This window comes from Convolutriloba macropyga, chromosome 8 (genome assembly GCF_964194025.1).
Source record: "Convolutriloba macropyga chromosome 8, txConMacr16.3, whole genome shotgun sequence".
In the NCBI taxonomy this organism is placed as follows: domain Eukaryota; kingdom Metazoa; phylum Xenacoelomorpha; order Acoela; family Convolutidae; genus Convolutriloba; species Convolutriloba macropyga.
In genome coordinates this window covers 29,300,636-29,314,021 of record NC_134475.1, presented here as the reverse complement: position 1 = coordinate 29,314,021, position 13,386 = coordinate 29,300,636, and the positions used below count along the sequence as shown (strand labels likewise).

Sequence of the window (13,386 nt, the reverse complement as noted above, 5' to 3'; positions counted from 1 at the left end):
AATAAGCATTCGAGCACAAAAATTACGTTAAAAGTTTTGGTTTTAAAAACTTAGTTTTCGTGAGAACAGTGTATATTTCTTATTTAGGGCATATATTATTTCCTAAATACAAAAAAAATCTGTTATGCAGCAATTTGAGCTTTTTTCCAATTTACTCTTTTCGGCCTATATCTTTACGGATGTCAGTATCCTTTTTTCAAACTTAACCTCTAACAAAATTACAATGCTAATACTCGACCAATCAGCAAATTGTTGTATTGATCAAATCCACAAACAACCCCAGGGGTAGATCTATTGATAACCAAATGAACAGATAAAAGCGCCGTCCGGAAATAATAGTTCTGACAGTAAATAACAATCTGATGCAACTTTTTGAAAATGGGATTTCAATAGTCAATGAAATCATAGATAATGAAAAAAAGAAATACCAGTTTTCCCGCGTTTCTGAGGACGAAAAATCACATCGATCAAGCGATGGAGCAAATTTTCTTTTAAAAAAACAGATCAAAACGGTGCATATAAGGTGAAAACTTAGCATAAAAAGACTACAATGATTGCTTCAAACCTTGTCCGGGAGCAGTCAATAAAATTCACTCTATTTCAGCGTAATCGAAGCAGAACATTAGGCGTTTCAATTGGTAGTTGATTTAAGCTTGTTCCCAGCGTAGTCTCCACTTTTTAGACTGTTCTTTTTGATAACGTTTTTGCTCCTTCTTAGTGACTACGGCCACTTCAAATACGTTTGAAACTTTTACGTGGCACCGCCATTGAAGCTTAGATTTGTCAACTGTAGCTATGGTTAAGTGAGAGCTCATCCTCACATAGACAGCTTCACATTCCTTTTGAATTGAAAATGATAATTGTATTGTTAAAATTCCCAAGAATAATTTTTGTTTAGGTCTCAAATGAAAGTTTAAATCAGTAGTGGTATATTTCATAGATCAAAACAACTAAAAATATTTATAAAAATAAAAACTTTAAATTTTATATACAATTTTATTTACAGTTTCAATTTTATTTACCAAGTACTGGCTGTCCAAAGTATTCTAATTAATCTTTGAGTCAGGCCAAAGATGATGATTATAGAAAGAAGAATTCCATCGGGTACTACTTGCATAATTTTATGCGGCGATTTTATAATTTTTCATTGATGAACCAAAAATTTCAAAAAATAATAATTGCTTATGACGACTAACTGGCATAACCGAGTAGTTCTTGGTCATCAGCCATGAACCTGATAAATTGAAGATTTATGTGACCCCCCCCCCCCCCCCCCCTCAAGAGGTTTCGTGACTGACAATTATCATATCGGACCCTCACAAGCTGTGGTTCAAGTTTTGCAAATTTTTACGAAGGACTATTGTTTCTCAAGAATTTGCGTTAGACGTAAAATTGAACATAATATCGCTAGAAATAACAAATAAATTTTGTCTGCTTACCGACAACTTCATGACATTTTGAAAACAGTGCACCGTAATTTGAAGTTTTTTTGCAAAATTTTGCTCTCTTTCTCTCCTTGACTTAGCATGAGTGCAAAACAAATATTATAATACATGTATAATTGACGCAAATTTGTATCCTTCTGAAATTCATTCACAAAGGGACAATAAATCAAGCACATAAATTCCTCTCTGTGAAAGAAAACATTTTTCTTTCACGAAGTTGTTCATTCGACAAGCGACAGAATGTTTTATTTTCAAAAGAAATTCAGCATCTTGCTGATACGAATGACTGCAATTATTCTGCAATTATTTTCTCTTATACGCATTGATTCTGCATACCTTTTTCAATTTTTTGACCTATTTCAGCTTTTTTCAAGTGTCACAAAAGCTATTCAGAAATAGCTGTGAAGTCTTCCGCGGCTTTAATTGACTTTTTTTCACTTTGAGTTCTTCAAAACTCAATCAACAAAAAGGATAAAGTGAACAAAACGTGATTCGTACATTTATTTGGTTTATGAGAAAGGTGTTTATGTTAATGAATGCTCTACAATTTCAAAAGACGAAAGTAAATAAATGTTTGCAGTAAAAAAATGCAGCTAAATATCTCAACTCATATCAGTTCAAGTATTTCCTCTAGACTGAACTGGAACTGCAGGTGAGGGGAAGCATATTGGCAAAATAAAGGGTCATTGTGTAAAGTAAGAAAGACTTAGCTGGATGAATCTAAAATGCGCCACTGGAAAGAAAAAGTAAAACAATTCAAGTAAATGTCAGTACGAAAAAATGGTATACGCGCATTTTTCGTTTTGCTACACCATCGACAGCGTAATGCTGAAAAAGTCCATTTTTAAGGGAAAAAAAGTCAATTTTTAAGATAACTTGCTTATCGAGTATTGCGCAAATTTCGAAAATTCGAAAATACAATTTGAATCATGTAAAGAACCGCTAAGAGGCAGTAACGAATATTGTAAAAGTTGCTTTTGTCGTAGAGCGACAAACAGGCAAACAATTAGAAAATATTGGCCAAAGTGGGGACAGCGGAGTCTCTGGCTGGACGTTCATTTATTCTAAATAAACATGATCAGCTGGAACAGCGAAACATAAACACTATAAATGTCTCCAACAGCTGGTAAAGAAACTTTGAATTTAAACTACCAAATTTTTGGGGAAAAAACGTAAATTCAACACCGAAGTATTGAGGCCGTGTGTATGTGCCATCTTCCCTGTGAATTTTCTTAAAGAAATAAAATTTGATTTTTAAAAAAGAATTTTGTCGCTACATTTTGGAATCATTTTTCACAGTGTTTAATGGAGTTTTATTCGTTGTATTGCGGCTGAGCTTAACAACTCAGAAATCAAATTGAATAGCGCTTCAAGGTCATTTCAAGCCTTAAAGCTAGAATAGTGTGACAAGCGAAATTTAATGCTACATTCTATCGAAGCCAAACGGATTTGTTCATTTTGTTCAACATTTATATTTAGCAACTATTATTAGTACGTAATCGTCATATATGAAGTGAAACAGAAACTCAAACTTTAATTACGCAATTATTGCCACGTATTCAAGTGTTCACAATCGCACAAATTTAGCTCAAACGGAGCAAGAGATACCCAACTTGGTAAGCCAGATTCGATGAATTTTGCGATTTTTATACTAATTCAGAGAGTGCGGGGCACCGTATAAGGTATCCCGAACCCCAACTTCAGTGCATTCAGAGAATCTTACGTCACAGTAATCTACCACCAATCAGAGATGCAATTTTGACATGTACGGCAGTATAAATAGAGCTTGAAAAACTACCAAAAATCAGTTGAAACATGCAATTTTGGTCGTATTAAACTGACATACCGTGCGTATTGAAGCACACTTTCTTGAGCGGTAAATTACTTGTTATCGTGTCTTGTTTCTGTAGATCATATTAGTGATTGTACAGTTTTAACTTTACTTTGACTTGTGAAAAGAGAATTAACTTTGATATTCTCAAAACTTTCTTTCTGAGGAACGAAGTTCCTAAGTAAGAGAAACTTTGTGCAAAGCATAAAGTCAGTTTCTCTTACTGGCTTTAACGAAGCCTACTCTAGTTCAACATTGGTGTTATTGAGGCCAATTGAGAAACAAAAGCTGATGATTAAATTAACTCAGTATATTCAAATCTGAGGTGAAACTTGTTGCGTTATTTCTCGAAGACAATTCTACCGATTTCGTTCATTTCTTTTTCGTTTGATTACTTGTATGACAGTGTTGTGCACTGCCAAGTTTGCTCAATTTTGAATCATTACTTACCGAGTTATTCAACATTGAAATTTTTGCCCATGTATTAAGATTGGGTATAAAATATAAAAGGTAGCCCCACCAACGCAGTTTACCCAGCGTTGTTTATTTTTACATCAGATAGTAGGCCTACCTAACGTTCTTAACCCTGTGAAATTTTATCTCACTAGCTTTTGTGGTTAAGGAGATATCACTGAAAAACCTCTAATTTGAACTAATTTGCTTATTTTGAATTTTGGACTTTTGCTTAATTGAAGCAAAGTTATTTGTTATTCAGCAAAGCTAAACAATTAGTTATTTGAAATTATTGAGTATCAAGTAATGCAACGGCATTCTAAAGTATAGCGGATAATACAGTTCACAAAAGTTAACTGCAAAAATACAATATCCGGACAGATTTGAAACCGCTGAAACGAACTAGGCGGTGTAAAGTTTTCCTTGACTTTGATAGGAGAGCAGCCGTTACATTTCGTCCGCCGACCCGGACAGTGGAAGGCAAACTGCTGTCCAATCTGATGAAGAGAGTGCCGAAGGCATCCCCCAAAGAGAATCAAACAAATCAACAGCTCAACCCCAGTGAGGCAGAGCGAAAGTTCCGAGTGCACTTCACAAATTACGTTGAAGAACTAACCTCGCTTAAAAGGAGCCAGCAAAGCAAAAGGCAATCAGGCAATCCAAACACAATCAGCAGAGAGGAGCTTCAATCAACAGCTCAAAGGTACGACAAGAAGCTCCAAGATTTACGGGAAGAAGTCCACACCAAAACAGGGATTGGCTACAAAATAATTGAAGATTCAGATCGACCCAACAAACTAAAGGTCCTCTACCAACAGACTGTCCACCTCCTAGAGGAAGAAATACCCAAGCAACTGCAGCGTCGAAACAAGCTTGTGCCCTACCAAGCAAATTTCGTTGAAGAGCATCTGAAAGAAGCAAGAAAGTGCAAAGCAAGTTTGGACTATCATTGGCTTGCATATATAAGCAAAGGCACGCAACCAGCAATGAATGCAGAGCAAAGCAACACATCTCAAGCAGTGAACGACAGCGAGAGCAACAACAACTACCAAACGGACAACCCAGTTGCTCAAACAGTGCAAAATGGTGCAACAGCAAGTGGCCAAGAGACGGAGAATGTTTCGGAAACATCTTCAGCAAAGCAAAGGCGCGAGGAAAGGATGAAGAAATTCGATATCGAGTTCGAAACCAAGATGCGACTCGAACAAGCACGGTTCGAGCGAATGAAGCTAGAGCTGGAAATGCAAATGAAGGAACTGGAAACCAAGCATCAACTGCTGGAGGAAGAGCGTGAGCTAGAGCGCAAAGTGAAGAGAACAGCATTAGAGAACGATGATGCTCGTTCCCAATCAACTGGTGCTCGAGACAAATCGCCTTTCAACTGGACCCCCAAGAAAAGAGATGTCTCTGACTGGGCCAGCAGAATCGACAACCTTCTAACACCAGATCGATCAACAACTCGCTTCGAAGTAACCCCTGAAGTGAACAGGCAAAGTCACTTCTCACGATATCGCAGTTCACGAGACCGATCCTCAAGTGTTGAAGACCGAGACGTTTCCCCCAGAGCTGGTCTATTACGATACAACACTGGCTATTCAGGTAGTAGTAGCCTACCAAAGCTGAAGTTGAACAACTTCGACGGGAACCCTCTCGAATGGCCGGAGTGGTCTAGTATGTTCATTGCTACAGTGGATCAACGACCAATACCAGACTCAGAGAAGATGAGCCATCTGAAGACTCTACTGACAGGCAAGGCAAGGTCAGCAATCTCTGGAATGGGCTATTCTGGACAATTCTATGGTGCTGCATGGAATATTCTGGAGAGGAAATTTGGAAGGCCTCATGTGATCATTGATGCACAACTGGAGAGCCTTCGCAAAGCAAGTCAGGTGAAACCTCACGACTCAACAGATCTGATCAGTTTCTCAGTTATTGTTTCGAACTTTGTGAATGTGCTCAAAGAGTACAAGCAGATTGGTGATCTGCAATCAAGCTCGACACTCTATATGGCAGTAGATAAACTACCCCAAGTTCTCAAAGAGAAGTGGTGGTTCTATGTTGATGATAAAGATGAAGATTGGCCTGATCTGATTATGTTTGAAAAATGGCTATCAAGGATAGCATTCGTGCACGAAGGGTTTTCAGCTTTCAAGGGAGAGCGAAGAGAAGAAGACCGAAGAAGCACAAATAGAGACAAACGGTTCTCGAAAACGTCTAACTTCAGTGCAAGTTCCAACGTGAAAGAAACGAAGCAAACGCAAAGTGATCACTGTCCGCTAGCTGATGGCACTCATAAAATATGGAACTGTCCACTATTTAGAAACATGAGTGTGAATGATCGGTACGCAGCAGTGAGAAAGCAACGCTTATGTTACGGATGTCTAGGCAAAGGACATGCAATCAAAGATTGTAAAGTCAATGCGTGTGGCATCAATGGATGCATCAAGAAGCACAACCGATTGCTACACTCAGAAAACCAAATGGATGAGGGCAATCATGCAGTCAACGTAAGCGCAGCAACAATCAACCAGAGTAACGAAGTTACTAGCTTTCTTCAGATAGTTCCTGTCTCAATACAGAGCGGTGGCAACAGGCTGAACACATATGCTTTCCTCGATAGTGGATCAACGGTTTCATTCATCGATCAAAGTGTGCAAGAGAAGTTACGGGCCCAAGGCACCGGTGTGACGCTCAACATAGCTGGCATACACGGAACGAAGGATCTGAAGACAGAAAAGGTTCCTCTCAAAATAAAGGGACTACATTCAAAGGTGCATTCAATCGAAGCGTTTGCACACCCGTCAATCTCCTTGGGAAACACAAATTATAACTACAACAAGCTGAAGCAAAGCTTCAACCACTTGAGTGTTTTACCCAACAAAAGCTTCAACTTGATGGAAGTTGGCATCATCCTTGGTCAAGATGCTTATGAGCTACAACGCCCATTGGACTACAAGATAGGAACACGAAGTGAACCTTTCGCCGTTCTAACAGAGCTAGGATGGGTAGTCAGTGGACCCATGACGGGCAAAAGAAGACAAAATGTTTGTCATTTCGCCTTCACTGAAGATGTGAAAGTGGCTGAGAATATCCAAACCTGGTGGGACATAGAAACCTATGCTTCCAAAATCAACGTCGTCAGTCAGTCAAAGAAGGAACTGCAGGCACAAAAGATGCTAGAGAGTACGACAAAGTTCACAGGCGAGCGGTACGAAGTGGGAATGCTGTGGAGTGAACCAGAGCCAAACCTACCGAACAACTACAGCTCAGCCTTGCGTCAGCTTTACTCACTGGAGCGAAGATTCCAAAGGGACCCAAACCTGAAGAATTTGTATCAACAGTCAATAGATACAGATGTAGAAAAAGGATTCGTAAAGATATTGGACGAGTCCGAAGTGAAAGGCACCTTCGGGAAAGAATGGTATTTGCCACACCATCCAGTGCTAAACCCGAACAAGCCTGGCAAAGTAAGACGTGTTTGCAATGCTGCCTCAAAGTACAAAGAAGTATGCCTTAATGATAAGCTACTATTAGGACCTGATCTGCTACATGGGTTGATCGGAACAATATTCAGATTCCGTGAAGGACCAATAGCCCTAACAGCCGACATCGAATCGATGTTTCTACAAGTGCAAGTTCCCGAACAGGATAGAAGTTGCTTGAGGTTTTTATGGCGTCCAAGAACTAACGAACCTGTTCAGATATACGAATATCAGCGTCACGTATTTGGAGCTAAGAGTTCTCCAACTTGCGCGAACTATGCTCTCAGGCGAGTGGGACTGGACAACGAAAAAGAGTATCCAATAGCAACCAAGGCAATACAAAACAACTTCTACATGGATGATTTCATCAAATCAGTAGAAACCCCTGAAGAAGCAATTGAAGTCTTCAATCAACTACAACCTCTTCTCTCACAACATGGATTTGAATTGAAGAAGTGGATAAGCAACAGCGATGCAGTTATCGAAGCAATCCCAGAGGACTTGAAGTCAATCAGCAACACAAAGCAAGTCGAGTTGGAACCCAACGCGGAGGGATCTTCAGTGCTTGGACTACAGTGGACTGTTACTGACGATAGTCTTCAAGTGTGTAGAGGTACAAACAAAAAAGTCGAAACTCCAATAACTCAGAGGAAGATTCTGTCACTGGTATCTTCAGTATTCGACCCGATCGGATTGTTTGCTCCGTTCAGTGTTCATATGAGACGACTTCTGAAAGGCATCTGGACTAAGAATGGACAACATTGGGACAACGAAGTGGAACCTAGTGAAGAAGAAGAATTCCTGAGATGGAAAGAACAACTTCCAATAGTGGCTGAAACAAGCATCGATAGAAGATACTTCAACAGAGAGAGGGATAAAACTGAGCTTCATGTGTTTGCTGACGCATCTGAAGACACGATGTGTGCAGTGGCCTATCTACGTTCACAACCAAAAGAATACTCAGCTGACTTAGCATTTGTCATTGGAAAATGCAGAGTGGCACCGATGAGGCATCTTTCAATACCACGATTGGAGTTGCAAGCGGCAGTCATGGCAGTGAGGTTGAAAGAACAGATAGTCAAGGAACATGAAATGAAGATAAATAGTTGCAGTTTTTGGTCAGACTCAACTACGGTACTGCAACTGCAGTGGATACACAGTTCCCATCGCAAACAACAAGTGTTTGTGGCCAACCGAGTGGCTGAGATACTAGATACAACCGATGTTTCGCAGTGGAAACATGTGAGCGGTATCAACAACCCAGCTGACATTGGCACGAGAGCAATCAACATTGAAGAACTCAAGAGAAGTGAGTGGCTCACTGCTCACTGGGCCGGCCTGGTTGAAGCGACCAGAAAGCGAATGGCCACAGCAGGTGAACCTAATCTTTGCATCAGATGAAGAGAATATACCCTCATCAGTATTCATGATACAGGCTGAAGAGAAGAAAGCGGTTATCCAGTGGGAACGATTCAGTAACTTCAACAGACTAGTAAATACAGTGGCATACGTACAGCGAGCATTGAACAAACACAGACCAGCAACACCCGTAGTCAGCATTGAAGAAAGAGAAAAAGCAAAAGCAACAATCTTCAAGTTACTACAACAAGAACAGTTTGGTGAAGAGATGAAATCTCTGAAAACTGAAAAGGAAATTCCAAAAGGCAGCAAAATCCTACAATTTTGCCCCCTTCCTGGATGAAGAAGGACTTATTCGAGCCAAAGGCAGAATAGGCAAAAGTCAATTGGATTTCAATGCAAAGCATCCAATATTGCTACATTGGAAACATCATGCGGTTGAATTATTCTTGCGAAACGAGCACAAGGACAATCAACACGAGGGCACTGAGCATGTAGGAAACATTGTTCAGCAGAAGATGTGGATCCTAGGCATACGGAACGCCTTAAGATCAATCAAGAACAAGTGCATTACCTGCAGAAAAGGCAGAGCACAAACGATAGCACCAGTAATGGCAGGTCTACCCGAAGAACGGTTAGATGCTTCTACAGCTTTTACAAATGTTGGAGTTGACTACTTTGGCCCTTTCAATGTGAAGATTGGGCGAAGAAATGAAAAGAGATGGTGTTGTCTTTTCACATGTCTAACTATGAGAGCGGTGCATATAGAAGTGGTACCTAAGTTGGACACAGATAGTTGTCTCAATGCAATAATGAGATTTATTGCTCGAAGAGGCAAACCGAATACGATCATCAGCGACAACGGGACAAATTTTGTTGGAGCTGAAAGAGAGTTTGCAGAGTACATTGCGGAATGGAACAAAGAAGGGATCGAAGGACATCTAATTCAACGAGGAATCAGATGGAAGTTCAACCCACCCGCAGCACCACACTTTGGAGGAGTATGGGAACGGTTGGTGAGAAGTTGCAAGAAAGCAATGTATGCAGTGTTGGGGAACAGATCAGTCACCGAGGACGTTCTTTCAACAACGATGTGTATTGTTGAGCAGACATTGAACGCAAGACCTTTGACTCCAGTCAGTTCAGATGTTAATGACTTGGAGGCATTGACCCCCAATCACTTCTTGCTTGGCAACAAGAACGTTTGCTTACCCTACCTACCATGCGCGGAAGAATTTGTTGATCATCGAAAGCTCTTTCGACGAACTCAAGCCTATGCAAATCTCATATGGGACAGATTTCGGAACGAATATCTGCCAACTCTGAATAATCGGCAAAAATGGCGATCTACGGCGAACGAAACCCTTAAAGAAGGCGACCTCGTTTGGTTGATCGAAGACAGCAATAAGCGTGGATATTACAACCTAGGTCGAGTTACGGAGACCATCGATGGGTCTGACGGTGTGATTCGATTAGCTATAGTTCGAACGAACGACAGAGTGTACAAGAGGCCAGTAGTGAAGCTCGCCCCAGTACTACCTGGAAAGGATGTTTTCGCGATGGAAAACAGGGCCGGCGATATTGCGGCTGAGCTTAACAACTCAGAAATCAAATTGAATAGCGCTTCAAGGTCATTTCAAGCCTTAAAGCTAGAATAGTGTGACAAGCGAAATTTAATGCTACATTCTATCGAAGCCAAACGGATTTGTTCATTTTGTTCAACATTTATATTTAGCAACTATTATTAGTACGTAATCGTCATATATGAAGTGAAACAGAAACTCAAACTTTAATTACGCAATTATTGCCACGTATTCAAGTGTTCACAATCGCACAAATTTAGCTCAAACGGAGCAAGAGATACCCGACTTGGTAAGCCAGATTCGATGAATTTTGCGATTTTTATACTAATTCAGAGAGTGCGGGGCACCGTATAAGGTATCCCGAACCCCAACTTCAGTGCATTCAGAGAATCTTACGTCACAGTAATCTACCACCAATCAGAGATGCAATTTTGACATGTACGGCAGTATAAATAGAGCTTGAAAAACTACCAAAAATCAGTTGAAACTTGCAATTTTGGTCGTATTAAACTGACATACCGTGCGTATTGAAGCACACTTTCTTGAGCGGTAAATTACTTGTTATCGTGTCTTGTTTCTGTAGATCATATTAGTGATTGTACAGTTTTAACTTTACTTTGACTTGTGAAAAGAGAATTAACTTTGATATTCTCAAAACTTTCTTTCTGAGGAACGAAGTTCCTAAGTAAGAGAAACTTTGTGCAAAGCATAAAGTCAGTTTCTCTTACTGGCTTTAACGAAGCCTACTCTAGTTCAACATTGGTGTTATTGAGGCCAATTGAGAAACAAAAGCTGATGATTAAATTAACTCAGTATATTCAAATCTGAGGTGAAACTTGTTGCGTTATTTCTCGAAGACAACTCTACCGATTTCGTTCATTTCTTTTTCGTTTGATTACTTGTATGACAGTGTTGTGCACTGCCAAGTTTGCTCAATTTTGAATCATTACTTACCGAGTTATTCAACATTGAAATTTTTGCCCATGTATTAAGATTGGGTATAAAATATAAAAGGTAGCCCCACCAACGCAGTTTACCCAGCGTTGTTTATTTTTACATCAGATAGTAGGCCTACCTAACGTTCTTAACCCTGTGAAATTTTATCTCACTAGCTTTTGTGGTTAAGGAGATATCACTGAAAAACCTCTAATTTGAACTAATTTGCTTATTTTGAATTTTGGACTTTTGCTTAATTGAAGCAAAGTTATTTGTTATTCAGCAAAGCTAAACAATTAGTTATTTGAAATTATTGAGTATCAAGTAATGCAACGGCATTCTAAAGTATAGCGGATAATACAGTTCACAAAAGTTAACTGCAAAAATACAATATCCGGACAGATTTGAAACCGCTGAAACGAACTAGGCGGTGTAAAGTTTTCCTTGACTTTGATAGGAGAGCAGCCGTTACACGTTGTCTAAACGCTTCGGAACTGGTTTTACCTGCAATGAAGTTTATAGCCCATAAAAGCATAAATGTATGTTGTTTAATAAATTTTCGCCTCTTTATAACAGATGTAAATATATTTGGTTGTGCACGGAAATTTCAGACATTCAACTCAAAGAATTTTAGTAAAAAAAAAACCCTTACCTGGAAACCCTTTTATTTATACGTATATCGACCAGCTGTGGGTGTTGCCCCTAAGATTTATTGTTGAACTACCCTATACTTCTTTAAACAGTTTTCAAAATCTCTGCATTTCTTCGATTATTAGGATGTCGTTCTCAATTTAAGAGTTGCTTAGTTTTTGAAGTCGGTTACGTCGAGGAGATATTCTACTGGAGAGTGCGCTGTTGTCCTTCACTCGTGACCCTTGCTCTCTTGTGTCTCTCGTTCCCATTCTAGACTCCTTAGAGAAGCCTCATGTAATCTTCTTAAGTACTCTCTCAGTCGTTCAGTTCAACTTAAAACAACTCTAGATGTTACCCTACTTAAAGCTGATAGAACAACCGCAAATTTCTTTACCAGACTGTACCACTAGAAGGTCACTTAGCGGTAAACGGTGTATCAAGGAACGCACTTCTGATGTATGCTCCTCTTGATGATTATCCGCCAAGTTGCTCTGATCAACAATAACCGGGTTGACACCTGCTGTCGAAATTCCAGCAATGTGTCCAGCAGTCACTCAACTCAATCTCACCTCCTGCTTTACGGTATCTCTTTAACAGTGCACTCTCTTGTGTGCCGGAGAACACTCACATTGTTTCTTGTACTACGATTTCTTCTCTGCTTCTCTGCCCTGAGACGAAGTTAACTCGGTTGCTCCATCTTATCTTCGTCTCTGCCCTCTGACTCGAATAGGCACAAACAAGTAAAAAAAAAACCAAGCGAAATTTTGTTTTATACTTTTCTATCTGGTCTACTCTAATCTCTCCAGCACACAGCACATTTCCGTCTTGTTTCTCGGGTTGCTGCTGAAAGAAAAAAAAGAAATAACTGATATTCACTAGTTGGGATTTTCGCGCTACTGGTATCCTCCGACAAATTGTGTTCTTTTGTAGTCAATTTTGAAACTGCTAGATGCATGAGGGAAAACAATCTGTTAGCAATCAGTCCATAGTAAACTCAACTGTTGCGTTTTACTTGTTGACTCATTTAATTGTTTACCGTTTGAATCTCGAACTGAAAAAATCATTCAAGCAGATTGATACTAAATAATTTCCATTATAAACTACTGGACTAAATTGGTTCCTGCTCGTAAAAACATTTTTTATTTCGGCACTTATGCAGGAAGGATGGCAGCAATCACGTTGTTTATGGAACCCCTCAGCTCCGAACACCAGTTTATCCTGTGGAAACTACCCCCGCTGCCGAGTTGTCGGTGGCCAAAAACCTGACCTGGAAGAGAAGAAACACTTGGTCAACTCCCAAAGTGGCATTACACTTCATGCGTGTACCGTCAGCTTGAATAACACCAATTTCTACAGTTTCTAGCTTCACTAGTAACTGGGGGGAGAAGTTTAATGGGTTTTCTTGGTGGAGGGGCTGGTTGTGACGAAGAGTTTTTATTATTTTAAAAGTTGAGCATCAACTTTCTTACACTGTGCGAGAAATTGAAATTTTTTAAATTTATTTTCTAACCTGGATACTACAAAAAACCCATCTATTGTAATTTATTAGACTGATCAATGTCTATAAAAATGAACCAGCGCCACGCATTCACTTTCAGCAATTATTTCCCAAATGGGCCGTGACTGAATGTTTTTAACCAAAACATATTTTGCAAAACAGTAAG

At 39.6% G+C, this 13,386-nt stretch overlaps 1 protein-coding gene across 1 annotated transcript in view; it reads right to left on the bottom strand.

Annotated features, from left to right (window-relative positions):
- LOC142344656 (uncharacterized) overlaps window positions 1–13,386 on the bottom strand; it is a 75,461-nt gene that overhangs the window by 57,570 nt on the left and 4,505 nt on the right. The window lies entirely within an intron of this gene.